We start from the raw sequence: 12,165 nt of genomic DNA on the forward strand, positions 1-12,165 counted from the left end.
GCTAACTGGTCCAAAATGCCAAATTTGCTTCTAGAAGTTTTCCAGAGCTTTGCTGGTTCTTTTTATGTTGCCTGCTTCCAGTTTTACACCTACTGACAATTATTTGTGCACCTATTCAAAACAGAATGCAGACAAATGCAGAAAGTGCTTCCAAAGCTTTCTCCCCGCGGCCACAGAAAGTCTCTGGTGATGAACAGCAGCCTGTTGTTCAGCCTAGCTACAATGGTATGTTAATCCACCGAGGGTCACCAGGGAAACTGGGAGCTTGCTACGCTCATAAAATACCTCAAGTGCCAAGTGGAAGCAAAACCCTCCCCAGTTATTACATAACATCAATTAACTCATAAAAAAAATAATAAAGGTAGCACATGTAGCAATAATCTTAGACAGATGGAAAGAACACATCCTATGGACACGTACTCAGAGACCACTACGAAATATTCACAGAATCTAATAACCACCAGAAACATTTTTTTCTGGGTTTTTTTGGTAGAGCCCAGTTCTTTAAGAGGGTTTAGAAATACCTGCTGTAGTCCATGAGGCACCAAACTGTTGTCAGGACGAGAGGATTGATGACAGTGTATAATTTTACTTTATGACGAGCTAGACAGTATGAACATAAATCGACTTGTGTCAATGGAGGAAGCTCTTCCCACATAAAAATAGAGCACGTTTATGCATCACAATTGAAACTGAAGGATTCTATATTTATTTGCAAACTTTGTACAGAAATGGCTTCTAGTGCCACCAAAATGTAAAAAAAAAACAAAACCCAAAAAACCAAAACCAAACCAACCCACGTTCAAACTGTATTTTCAGAATCACTCTACAAGAACTGCAGCTAGAATTAGATTCAACTTCTGATGTCAGAAGTCAATTTCAGCCCTTAAATAGTTACCTTGACCTACATTTTAGCCATATGGAACAAAACCTAAAGGATACAGCATAATTCTTTAATGATCCTTAACACATGTTAAGTAGAAATTTAGTAGTTTTAGTTAATTGAATTGGGTACCAATACCATTAGTATAGGAAAATACCTATATATTATATATATATAACTATATATAATATATATACCTATATATTGGGTTTCCTATTGGGAAAGCAAAGGCTTTCCCTTTGCTGGAATGACTGTCATTGCCTTTCGTGGGCTAGGAAAATAATTCCTATCCAGTTTATCATAGTTTAAGAAGTTAACACATAAATTTTATTAGAATAAAAATAAAGAAAAAAAGAAAAGCAACACAAATGGAGCAAATAATGTTGTGGATTTTTCTAGTGCAGCTTCCAAAAAGCAAAAATCTTGAACCTTTTTTGTTGCTAAGAAATGAGGAATATAGAAAATTCTACTAAAGTGTTGGTCAGCTACAGCCCTAGTTGGAAACAGCATACTTTCCTCTGAAGAAATTGATGTCTATATAAACAGGCAATAATTCAATAATTAATGTCAATGATTAAATATTTCTGAAAGTAGCTTGTCGCTACGAAATTAAAAGGAGGAACAATCCATTCTACTTGAAAATTTTTGCGCGAAAAGTAAAAACAGCACAAAGACTTTTTGAAAATGTGCTAAAAAACCCCCATTGCAGTGAAATTATCTGGGATTTATCATTATTTGCAACTGATGACCCTGAGGTTACTTTTGGAAGACACCCAGTTATCTACAGATCGATGGAAAACAAGCAGTTGTTTTCAGCAGATGCTCCTGGCCCTGCACTGCATGACCCAGGAGAAGTCAGCCTGAAGGGCACCTCTGAACTATGTAAGATGTCCCACTGCATTTCATGAATCACGTGCCCACAACATGTGTAGCCCTACAACCAGCACTTCTGAGGACACGGAGATGCTTTTGAGCTCTTCAAAACCATGCATTAGATGAAGGTAATTCACCAAAAGTTTTTAAGGCCGCTTAGTCATCCTTAAGTTGAGGATGAAAAAATGAGGATGATGGAGACATGTCGGTGAGTATGTGCTATATGTATTTCCTCAGAGTCTTGAAAATATGATGCTTTGATCTTATGGCTGCCTAAAGTGAAGCTTATGACGCTAATACAGCCATGAGCATTGTGGCATGAATTGATGACACATCGTTTGGTCACAAGCTTGATTTAAAAGCATTTATTTACCAAGGCAATGTGGAAAAAAATAAAACAAACCCAAAGGAACTTAGTTTTTAAGTACACTTCACATACAAAATCACTGATGCCTATTTGAGATGCTGCAAAAGCAGCATCCTGTCAGAGAGTCATAGGTATTACGGAGGGTTAAAATTTGAAAAGAAGGAGTGAAAACAGCTGGCTTGTGGAAGGAGCCTGGTGCTGGGAGATGGCCTCTGTGGCTGGAACCCTGTGTACCCCCTGGCACCCCCTCCTCCCAGTTTCACACCCGCTTTCTCCCGGTCTCTGACCGTCTGTGGCCTTTATTAATCCACTGTCGTGGGAAGAGGATTTTCCTTCTGCCAGCCGAGGAGAACAGAAAGGGTAAATCTGCCTTTTGCTGGGTTTATGGAGCCTGGTCTCACCTTCGCTTCAGCAGCCCCTGCAAAGAGCTCGATCAACTGATGTGCAAACAAAACCAAAAAAAAAAAGGAAAGAAAAAACCATATCACGCTGAACTGTCCTAAAAGCAACAGTCGGCACTATGTTAAAAAGCTACACTTCTTGACAGGCGACCTCGCTTGAGGGTACCAAAAACACCCCCCCGCCAGCGAGGAAACCACCCAACCCCACAGATATAGGGGTTATACATAGATATAAAGAGCCATTATATCTATAGAGATAGATATAAGCAGCGATTTTCCCCGAAAACCCACTTTTAAACTCTATTTTCACCGCGGTTATCCCCCCCGGCTCGGCCTCCCCCCCCATCCCAGGCCCAGCCCCGCTGAGGGAGCCGCCGCGGCCGGGCCCGTCCGGGATCCCGGAGCCTCGTACCCAGCCACCGCCCCGGGGGTGGGGAGTCACCTCCAGCGGCCTCACGGGAGTTGTAGTCGGCGGGGAGCGGCGGACGGCGCCGGAGCTTCACCCCGGGCCGCCTCTCCGCGACATGGTGGCGGCCGCCCAGGTAAGACGCGACTCCCTCCCTTCCCTCACGCACGCACAGCCGGCCCCGAGGGAGCGGGGAAGGCGGCGAGGGGCGGCGGGGAAGAGGCGGCGGCTGCCGGAGGGAGCTGGGTGGGGAAGTAACTTCAGCCGCTTCCACTTGTTGCGGCTGGGAGCCGGGCTCCGAGGGGAGGAGCCCCGGCGGGGACGGAGAGGGGAACGAGCTGCGCCGCGGCCCCTCAGCGCCGGGGCGGGGGGGGTGTAGGGGGGAGGCTGGTTGGGCCCTGTGGCGGGGTGAACCCCGCACCGGCAGGGACACCCCGGCCCGAGTTGGGGTGACCGGCGCCGCACACACAGGCCGCTGAGGGGCCTGGACGGTGGCCAGCGTCCGCCCAGGCGCCGTCCCTCAGGGCCAGCACCGAGGCGGGCAGGCCCGGTTGCCTTAGGTGTCATTGTTCCCACCTGGCGAGCCATGATTTTTAGGCCGACACAAGCACTGACCCTCTGTTTTCTAGGGAGTTCGTTCTCCCCCTCTGCTCTGTGCTGGTGAGGCCACAAAACCCTCTGTTTTCTAGGGAGGTCGTTCTCCCCCTCTGCTCTGCGCTGGTGAGGCCACAACTGGAATGCTGCCTCCAGTTCTGGGCTCCCCAGTTCAAGAGAGACAGGGAACTGCTGGAGAGAGTGCAGTGTAGGGCAGGAAAGATGATGGAGGGATTGGAGTATCTCCCTGATGAGGAAAGGCTGAGAGAGCTGGGACTCCTTAGCCTGGAGAAGAGAAGGCCAAAGGGAGACCTCATTAATACTTATAAGTACCTAAAGGGTGGGTTGAGGGAGGACAGAGCTCGACTCTTTTCAGTGGTTCCCAGTGACAGGAGGAGGGGCAACGGGCACAAGCTGGAACATGGGAAGTTCCACTCAAATCTGAGGAAGAGCTTCTTTGGGGTGAGGGTGGCAGAGCCCTGGAAGAAGCTGCCCAGGGAGGGTGTGGAGTCCCCTTCTCTGGAGATCTTCAAGACCCGCCTGGATGCAGCCCTGAGTGATGTGCTCTGGGCAACCCTGCTTTGGCAGGGCAGTTGGACTGGATGGTCTCTAGAGGTGACTTCCAACTCTGACAATTCCATGATTCTCTGGGGTCACCCACCCCCAAAGGGACCCTCCGAACCTTCCCTGCTGGTGACGGCAGCTGCTGGAGGAGCAGAGTCCCCCAGGGCCCCAGCTAGAAACCAAATACCCACCCGTGTGTCCGTGCCTTCACCCGTTACAAAGTGCTGACGGGCAAATATTTGCCACGGCCCTAATCCCGCTTGCCCTTGTGTCGGCAAATCTCCAGCAGACGGACCAGGGAGAGTTTTGCCGGTGGCTGGGTCTGTCTCCGCAGCAGATGCTGGGTTTGCGTCCGGCCCTCCTCCTCCGGCTTACGTTGATCCTGGTAATCCAGAGCGAGCAAGGATTAAAAAAAAAAAGAAAAAAAAAAAGTAATTAAAAAAAGCAAGCGAGGCTTTAGTGAAATGGTCGTCCGCTGCCTTTGGGTTCTGGATTCTCCTCGGGCAGGGGTCCTGCGGTGGTGAGTGGGGCTGCGGAGGGGCTGTGCCGTGGTTTGGAGGCTGGAGAATGAACTCCTCGCTGCTGCGGCTGCCGGTTTCCGAGCTCAGGGCCCTGATGTTTTCTGCTCGGGTCGTGGCACCCGGCCTCCTGCTGATTTTTGCCCGTGCGGAGGCTTGCTGGGCCTGTGGAGTTCCCCAGCTGTAGGTATCACGCTTCCAGTTCGGCTTCTCACTTGAAACCGGGTTACTTTTCAAGTGTGAACGCAGAGGGAGGAGCACCAGGCCTTCGCCTCTTTGATGCTGAAGAGTGGAAGAGGGTGTTTGATTTTTATCCAGCTCTGAGTTCGTGTAGCCCTAGAGGGAGGCTGGGATTAAACTTTCAGGGTACAGCATGCACGCTGTCTTGTCAGCAGCATTGGTGACATGTGCTCTCTTGGTGTTTTTCTTGTTTTCGGTTGTGGTATAACGTTGCAGGTCGTGCAGCAGAGGAGATAAACTGCCTCGTGGTAGTGCGTTTTATGTTTTCCAGATATTACTGTGTACAAGGCAGTTTCCTGAAGTCTTCCAGTGATCCTCGCGGGAGTGCTTGAGTTTAAAAAATGTTCCGGACGTTCCAAACGGTATTTCCAAACATTCACATTTAGAAGACTGCACTGCAGTTAAAAAGCTGTGCCTAAGATACTATGGTGGAAAGCAAGAGATAGTTGATTTTGCTCTTCTTGTTTAAGTATATATATTTGACAGCGTTTGTTGTGGACATGGTTTCACTGCTTCTTCTGAAGAGCCAGTTAGTTAGTTAGTTAGTTAGTTATTGAGCGTGATTTTAATGTATAAAGGAACCTCTTAAGTGCACTGTCTCCAAACAGTGAAAGGGTGTATTGTATTTGCAGTCCCACTCTCCGCTGCTAGAGGGTTACATAAAAGGAATAGGAATTTGTACTAACATCCTGGAGGCCAGGGGCTGCTAAGACTTGGTTGGTGGGGGATCAAGACCTAAAGGAACAACTAGGGAGAGAAAACTATTCAAAATTTAAAGAAAGGTATGTGTAAAATTGCGGAAATTATCCGGTGGACTCAAGCAAAAGTACTGCTGAAAATTGTTTTCTTAGTTGGTCACCTTTAAAAATTAACAATTAACCTATTTGTCAAACTCTGAACCCTTCTAGTATTCTTTAGATGTTGCTGAGATTCTTAAACTGAATGGAACTGTAAAAGTCCTATGTTTTTTTTATTGTTACCCGTTATTATTTTTATTTATTTATATTACTATGTTTTTATTTCTGTTTGGTTTTGCCAATGAAAGGAAACCTTTTAGCAACTTGTATCTAGTCTTTTTATTATTTTTGTGTAGCAATTTCAATTTGTGCAGGAAGTGGTGGTTGTTTGTGTCCAAAACTTCTGTAATAGTAGTAAATACTTAGTCCAAATGTATTCAGAAGGCAGCTTTACAGTTTGTAACACTACTAGAAGGACCAGAACCTTTTATTTAGAGTCTTAGTGCTTCCAGTAGTGCTGGGAAACTGTTGCTGCACAGGACCTTGACTCGTACAACCTTCCCTTTGGTTGAATATTTTTGTCCATGACAGTATTCCGTGATGCTGATGGTACAGTGATCTCAGCAAAGATATTTGTGAACGGGTAACCCCTGAGTGTGTCCACCATGACATTTAATTTACTGCTGTGAAGGGGGACAAGCACAGGAAGGGTCTTGCTACTACTGCAAGCTGACTTAGGTTTTGAAAGTGAACAGGTTGGATCAGGATATCGCTGAATACCTGGGCTGGTGCCAAGCCTGTGTGGTCTGTGAGCCTGTCTCTTCCCGACAGGCTCAGCAGCAGTCTCATACAGGCCTCTCTTCAAAGGCTTTTAAATCTTTGGGTTTGTGACTCTGAAATTCCCCCTGCCCCCGAAATGGTGACCTTCACTAGAAAACCCATGAGGAGAGATGGAGAGAGGAAATACTCCGTGCTTCCTGCTACAGAGGAAAAAAAACAAGAATTTTTGCTGGTGGCTGTGAGGTAGCATGATTCACTCAGTGGCCTGCCAGTTTGGGTTTTCTCAGCGTGGTTTTTGCCTCGCCTTCTACTTGATCTACGTATGCGTGGCCAAAACCTGTAATTTTCCGTGTTGCTGGTTGACTAGGGACTACACCTAGGCCAGGAGTTGCCCTCGGGAGCTACTGCTGCTGTTGGATGGATGGAGGACGGATGGAGCGCTAGACATGGGCAAGTCTCAACACCTACCCACCAAACTTCCCAAAACCATTAGTTGGAGGTAGCCTTTTCAAGTACTTCTGAAACCTTGGCTTGGAGGGACGGTGTGGAACGGTAGATACAGAGGTAAAAAATTCTGCTAAGGAAAGCCTCCATTCAGAGGTTGTTGTTTTTAACTATCCTGAAGTCTCAGAGGTGGCTGAGATGTGGCAGAGGTAGCTGGGAGTCAGGCCGAGCTTGCTGAGGAAGTTAACAAGGCTCAGAGACCAGCTTTGGAGACCTGAAAAACATGAGATTGTTTGAAGACTCCAGGCTTGTAGAATGAGCAAGCTGAGTGCCATGAATCACCAAAGCTCCTTTGCAGATGGAAGTCCTCTGATGTTTCTATTTCTGTAGGTATCTGTATGGTGCTCCTCTGAGTAGCACCCAAGCATCAGGTGCCTGGCTTGAAGAACGTGTAGGAGATTTTTATCATTGGTTGGGTGAGCTGTGGAGGGGAAGAGCAGGTTTTGTGGCAGGCAGGGTACACGGGGACGTGGGGAGAATGACTCGGTAGAATGAGAGTGTGATGAGGGGAAGAAAAACTTTTCACTTTTGAATGAAACATGTCTTTTCAATTCACCATACAGGCAGTGAAATAGGATGGGGAGTAGCTGAGGAGAAGCACGAAGCAAGACTGGGAGAGTTATGCTTAGGCTAATTAGTAGATGTTAGTAAACACGGTGTAGCGTTTCTGACATGGGGCAAGGTCTGGCTTGTCCTTAGGAGGAAGGGCAGATGAGGTTGTTAAGAGCGATACCGGTGCAATTCCTGTTAAGGGAAGAGTACTCTTCTCCTTGTGAGCTGACTGCTTCCTCAAACAGGAGACTTCTGTCGTCATGAGACAGGGCAGAGACAGGGCTGTCTTTGTGAGACAGGTACAAACCCATCCCTGTGGTGTTTGCGGAAAGTGACCGTTTGAGTTCATGTTCTTCAACTGTTAGTGATGTGAGGAATAACAGAGACAAAGCACTGCATTCTCCAAATCAGGAAACTATGTCCCTGTGCTAAAGCATCTGCCCTGTTTGGCAAAGTTCAGTGTAGTATTTTAAAGGGGTTTAAGTCAGGTCTTAAAGTGGAGGTCCAATTCAGCAGGTGCAACTTTTAAAAAAAGTTGCTTGAGTTGCCGGCTTTTTCCACTCAGGGTTAAAAATTAACTCTATTTCGTGCAGTTCTTATCGTGACACTTGTATGCTCGTATCAGTTGCTTAGTTTTTATCTTTTTCTAAGAACAGTTTGCAAATACAAGGAATAGTGGGAGAAAGCAGGCCAGTTATCCATAGAATAGGGAAGTTTGGTAAAAGATTATACAAAACTTTACTGATTCTTTTGTGTCAGTCTCTCCTGTCAGGTTAGGGGTGCAAGCAGTATTTTGTGAATGTCATTAGTTTGTTTTCTTATGCTGCAAAATGTAAATATCCATGTAGCACAAGAGTGGCCTTACTGTAAGGAGTTCCTAACTGTAAACATGCTACTTTTCTACCAGGCATTTACGAAAATATGTGAATGATTTTATGCACTACATCTAGTTACTCTCTTCTGCCGTGCTGTGATATTCTGAATTTATTTCTTTGGGCATGTATTTGCTGCAAGATGCATTTAATTACTGAATGCTTATACACCCGAACACAAGGTTTGTGTGTATGAGCATGTGGGAAATCAACATAGGTTTGCAGTGTGATCTCCTGTTTGAAGTACTAAAAGAAATAAAAAATATTGCCCCTGAAACATATTTTTGTAATTGAAACGTGAAGGTTTGTTGTAGTAGAAAATGAAGGGGGAAGATTAATTCAGCAAGACATTTTCACTTCTCAGAATGTAACCAAGCTTCAAAACTCCAAATGGAAACCTTAGCTGACATTCAGGCTGTGTCTTCCTTTTGTTTTTAATTGTCCTATTTAATGTAGTCCAGTGTGCATTTTTATCAGTCATATCGTATCTTTATATGCAGTGCTAAAGCACAAAGGGTTGAGTTGCTCAGTAAAAGCACGGACGGGTGCATGACAGAAAAGTCATGCTATCTTTGTTGCAGTTCATTTCAGACCCTTATTTCCAGCAAAGAGTGCTTTAGCTTTATGGATGTGCAGCTTTATTTACCCGCATGGTATGAAATGAGAAAAGCTAGCAGCGCAGTTGTAGTAAATTCCACTGGGGCTCTATGTTTCCTGCTACAACAAAGTACTTTTTCCAGACAGTTGCTGGAATGAAATTATTTAACTAAATCAGTGGTGTTACAGTCCTGAGCGGTAGAGACTTCCTTTTCCTGGTTCTTCCTTCATCTTTGCTGTGAAGTTTGCATTCAGTATTCTTTTGTCACTGTATCTTGTAGCCAATTGTATGACCAGGTAGGTTGTTTTTTTCCACACACTTTCCAAAAGCGTGCCTTGCAGTTGTCAGCCAGTATCTGCTTTTATGGGACAAATTGTGCTCACATTACACAAGGGAACAACACAGTTAAAATCGTTATGACTCATGAATGTAGGATTTGGCTCCATGTCATCAGTTGCCTGTTTTGTTTCATATAGAGTGCTAGAACAGGTAGAGAATTGCAGGCACCAAATAATTAAAGGTCTTGTGGTACCAGCAGAGGTCATGTGATGAAGTGCCCTTGTTTGGAATAGCTAGACCAAGTAGTTACATTAACATGAAATATTTCTATAAGCAATAGAAAGAAACAGACCTTGGTTTCCAATGAATTTATCTTGCAGATCCGATTTACTTTTTAACTGAATCACCCCAAGTTTTCAGTGTGAAATCTGCTCTTAGCGTATGCTGAAAATGCAGTTGGGTGGGGATTGGATTCTCTGATATCAGGCTCACAACTCCTGCAGCCTTTTTATCAATAAAGAGAAATTCTGCTTGTGGAATTACTGTTCTGGTTGCACATGGAGGAGTGTAATATTTTGAAGACCTCTGCCTTCTGTCAAGAGAGGCCAAAATGGACCAATGAATTTAAAAAAATGTAGCTGCTGGAGATGCAGACGTGGCTACAGTAACACAAAGAGAAATGTTATGAGATCAGATTAAAAGTAGGCCATGGTAGCTACCCCACTAACCAATTTAATTATAGTCATTAACTTTTATTTACTGTTTTGTATGTGTCTCACTCCCCTTCAGGTAAATCTTTTCTTTTCCTATAAGTGGGCTGTTTCCTTTCTGCTTCGTTCTTTCGTCTCCAGGATATCCCCCTCTGTAAAGAAGATTGTCACCCCCACGCTGGTACTTATGCCAGCAGGAGAAGGAGCAGCCACCTTCAGACATCCCAGGGATGGGAGGGACTGATGACATTCCCTGTCTGGTCTCCTCTGCTGTACTCTGTGCCGGGTCCTTAGTGTAACTGCACTGATGTCACAGCAGTGCTGCACTTTTGTGCCAGTCAGTGCCATCAGCCTTAGTCCAATGCTATTACATCAGAGGTAACGATGCATCACCTAAAAAGCTTTTCACCCAAAGCAGGTCGCCCGTGCCTGACACATGTATCATGCTGTTCTCACAAAGCAGATATTTACAGAGGTACCTAATAGGATAGGCAATGCTGGAGGAACAGGGTTGTGCTCTCAGCAGCCCTGCGCAAAATGCCCTGCGGTCAGGAAGGACTAGATCAGGTGTTTACAGAAGCTCTTCCTAGTTTGAAACCTTGGGAAACCAGTTAAGGGACGTTCTTGGCTTTCTTTACCACAGGAAGTGAGCTCTGCACTTCTCTGTGGGATGGCTTGTGTTTCATAAGAACACCTCTGGAAAGACCATGGAGAAGAGAAGTACCTTTCTGTCCATTTTGCAGAGGAGAAGGCAGGTAGAAAAAGTTTCAGCAGGTTCTCCTTGTGCAATAGCCCAGGTTGAAAGATCCTCCTCACCTCTGGGAAAAGAAGGATGTAAGTGCACGTCTCATGGGTGTGAGCTGATGCAAGGAAGGGGGAAGCTGCGAGGCCTTGCTCCCAGTACTGAGGAAAGGGGTAACTGGGAGGAGATGAGGAAGAGGAGTGGTCTGTGCAGCTACATGCCTCTAGCTGGGTTGTCTCTGTTCTGGCAGGGATAAAGATGCATGGCTTGGGCTGCTTTGGCATGACAGGATCAACCCATTAGGAGCACACTCCCTTCCACTGTGCAGCTGAACTGTTGTGCACACAGGAGTCATTTATCTGTGACTTCTGGGCAAACACACTAACTTATGCAGCGCTAGTGGGACTGGGGGAACTCTAAACCACCTTAATCCTCCCCCCATAAATCTCTGCTGAGCAGTCTGCCGGCAACTAGCACTCGATGAGGTCCCACACTGTGCCTTCTGCCATAGGATGCCCCGTGCCCTGCTCCCTGCTGGCTGTTGCAAAATAAGGGCTCAAATGCCATCTCTGCTGGGCTATCTGTACGTGCCTGCAGTTGGCCCGTGTGCTGTTTTCCTGGCATGCCTCTTGTGTACTCCTCGTGCCTCTGGAGCCTCGAGTTGGAGCTTGTTTCTGGTCTTTGGGAAGGACAGGCAGGATCCCCTTGTTGGCCCTTGCTCTTTTCCCTCATTGTGTGAGGAAGGACGTTTGGTTTAGCCACACGTTTTGGCTAGTCATTGCCCACATTGCACACTTTTCTCACTTATGCTCCTTTCTGTAACTGTTGCCAGGCTGAACAGATATGGCTGATACAACTGTGCGTGCCTAGAAAAGGAAATGTTCACTCACAGTCTTTGTTATTCTTGCTTTTTTCCATTGGTACCCAAACTCAACAAGTTGCCAGGAAGTGTGATACTTCATAAGATGACTCAGTAGAATCAAGATAGGAGCCTTGGTTACGTAGTCTTGGTGATTTAAGGTAAAAAAATCATGTTTGGCACCACAAAAGGTCAGATGCTCTGTGCTGCGCTGGCTTTCTCTCCCTGTGATGGGGATTTTGCAGGGCCAAGGCCCTTCCCCAGACAGCACGTGGTCCACACAACAGGTGTGTCATAATGTAATAACTGCCATCAAAATACAGAAATGGAAACTAGCAGGTAACAAACCACAGGTATTAAGAGAAACCCACCGATAAGCTTAGTTTGAACCTTTTTCTTTACACTTATCATGATTCTGTCTCTGTGGCTTTGTTAAGGTTTGCTTTGGTTCAAAAAGAAAAGAATAGATCACCTAAGGATGATTTCCAAACAATACCTTGTTACACAGAGTAGAAGGAGGGTCCATTCATTTAATTCAGACAACTACTTCAGCTATGCCAATTTCGTTATTTTGGGAAAGACTTAATCACATTTGTATTTCAAAAGTTTGTATGATTTTAATTACGACTTAATTTTATTGTAGTTCAGCTTGAATGATAACAAAACACAGAAGTGTAACAGTAAAT

At 45.6% G+C, this 12,165-nt stretch overlaps 1 protein-coding gene across 3 annotated transcripts in view; it reads left to right on the forward strand.

Annotated features, from left to right (window-relative positions):
* Positions 1 to 2,945: 2,945 nt before the first annotated feature.
* FYCO1 (FYVE and coiled-coil domain containing 1) overlaps positions 2,946 to 12,165 on the forward strand; it is a 51,509-nt gene continuing 42,289 nt past the window's right edge. For 2 of the 3 annotated variants that reach the window (XM_014956952.1, XM_014956957.1), the window contains exon 1: positions 2,946 to 3,066. The gene's annotated coding sequence lies outside the window, so the exon portion shown is untranslated. Of the gene's footprint in view, positions 3,067 to 5,610; positions 5,629 to 12,165 lie in introns of those variants that run through there. The other variant, XM_014956956.1, reaches the window with a different exon arrangement.

The sequence above is a fragment of the Calidris pugnax genome, unplaced genomic scaffold (genome assembly GCF_001431845.1).
Source record: "Calidris pugnax isolate Ruff unplaced genomic scaffold, ASM143184v1 scaffold351, whole genome shotgun sequence".
Classification (NCBI taxonomy): domain Eukaryota; kingdom Metazoa; phylum Chordata; class Aves; order Charadriiformes; family Scolopacidae; genus Calidris; species Calidris pugnax.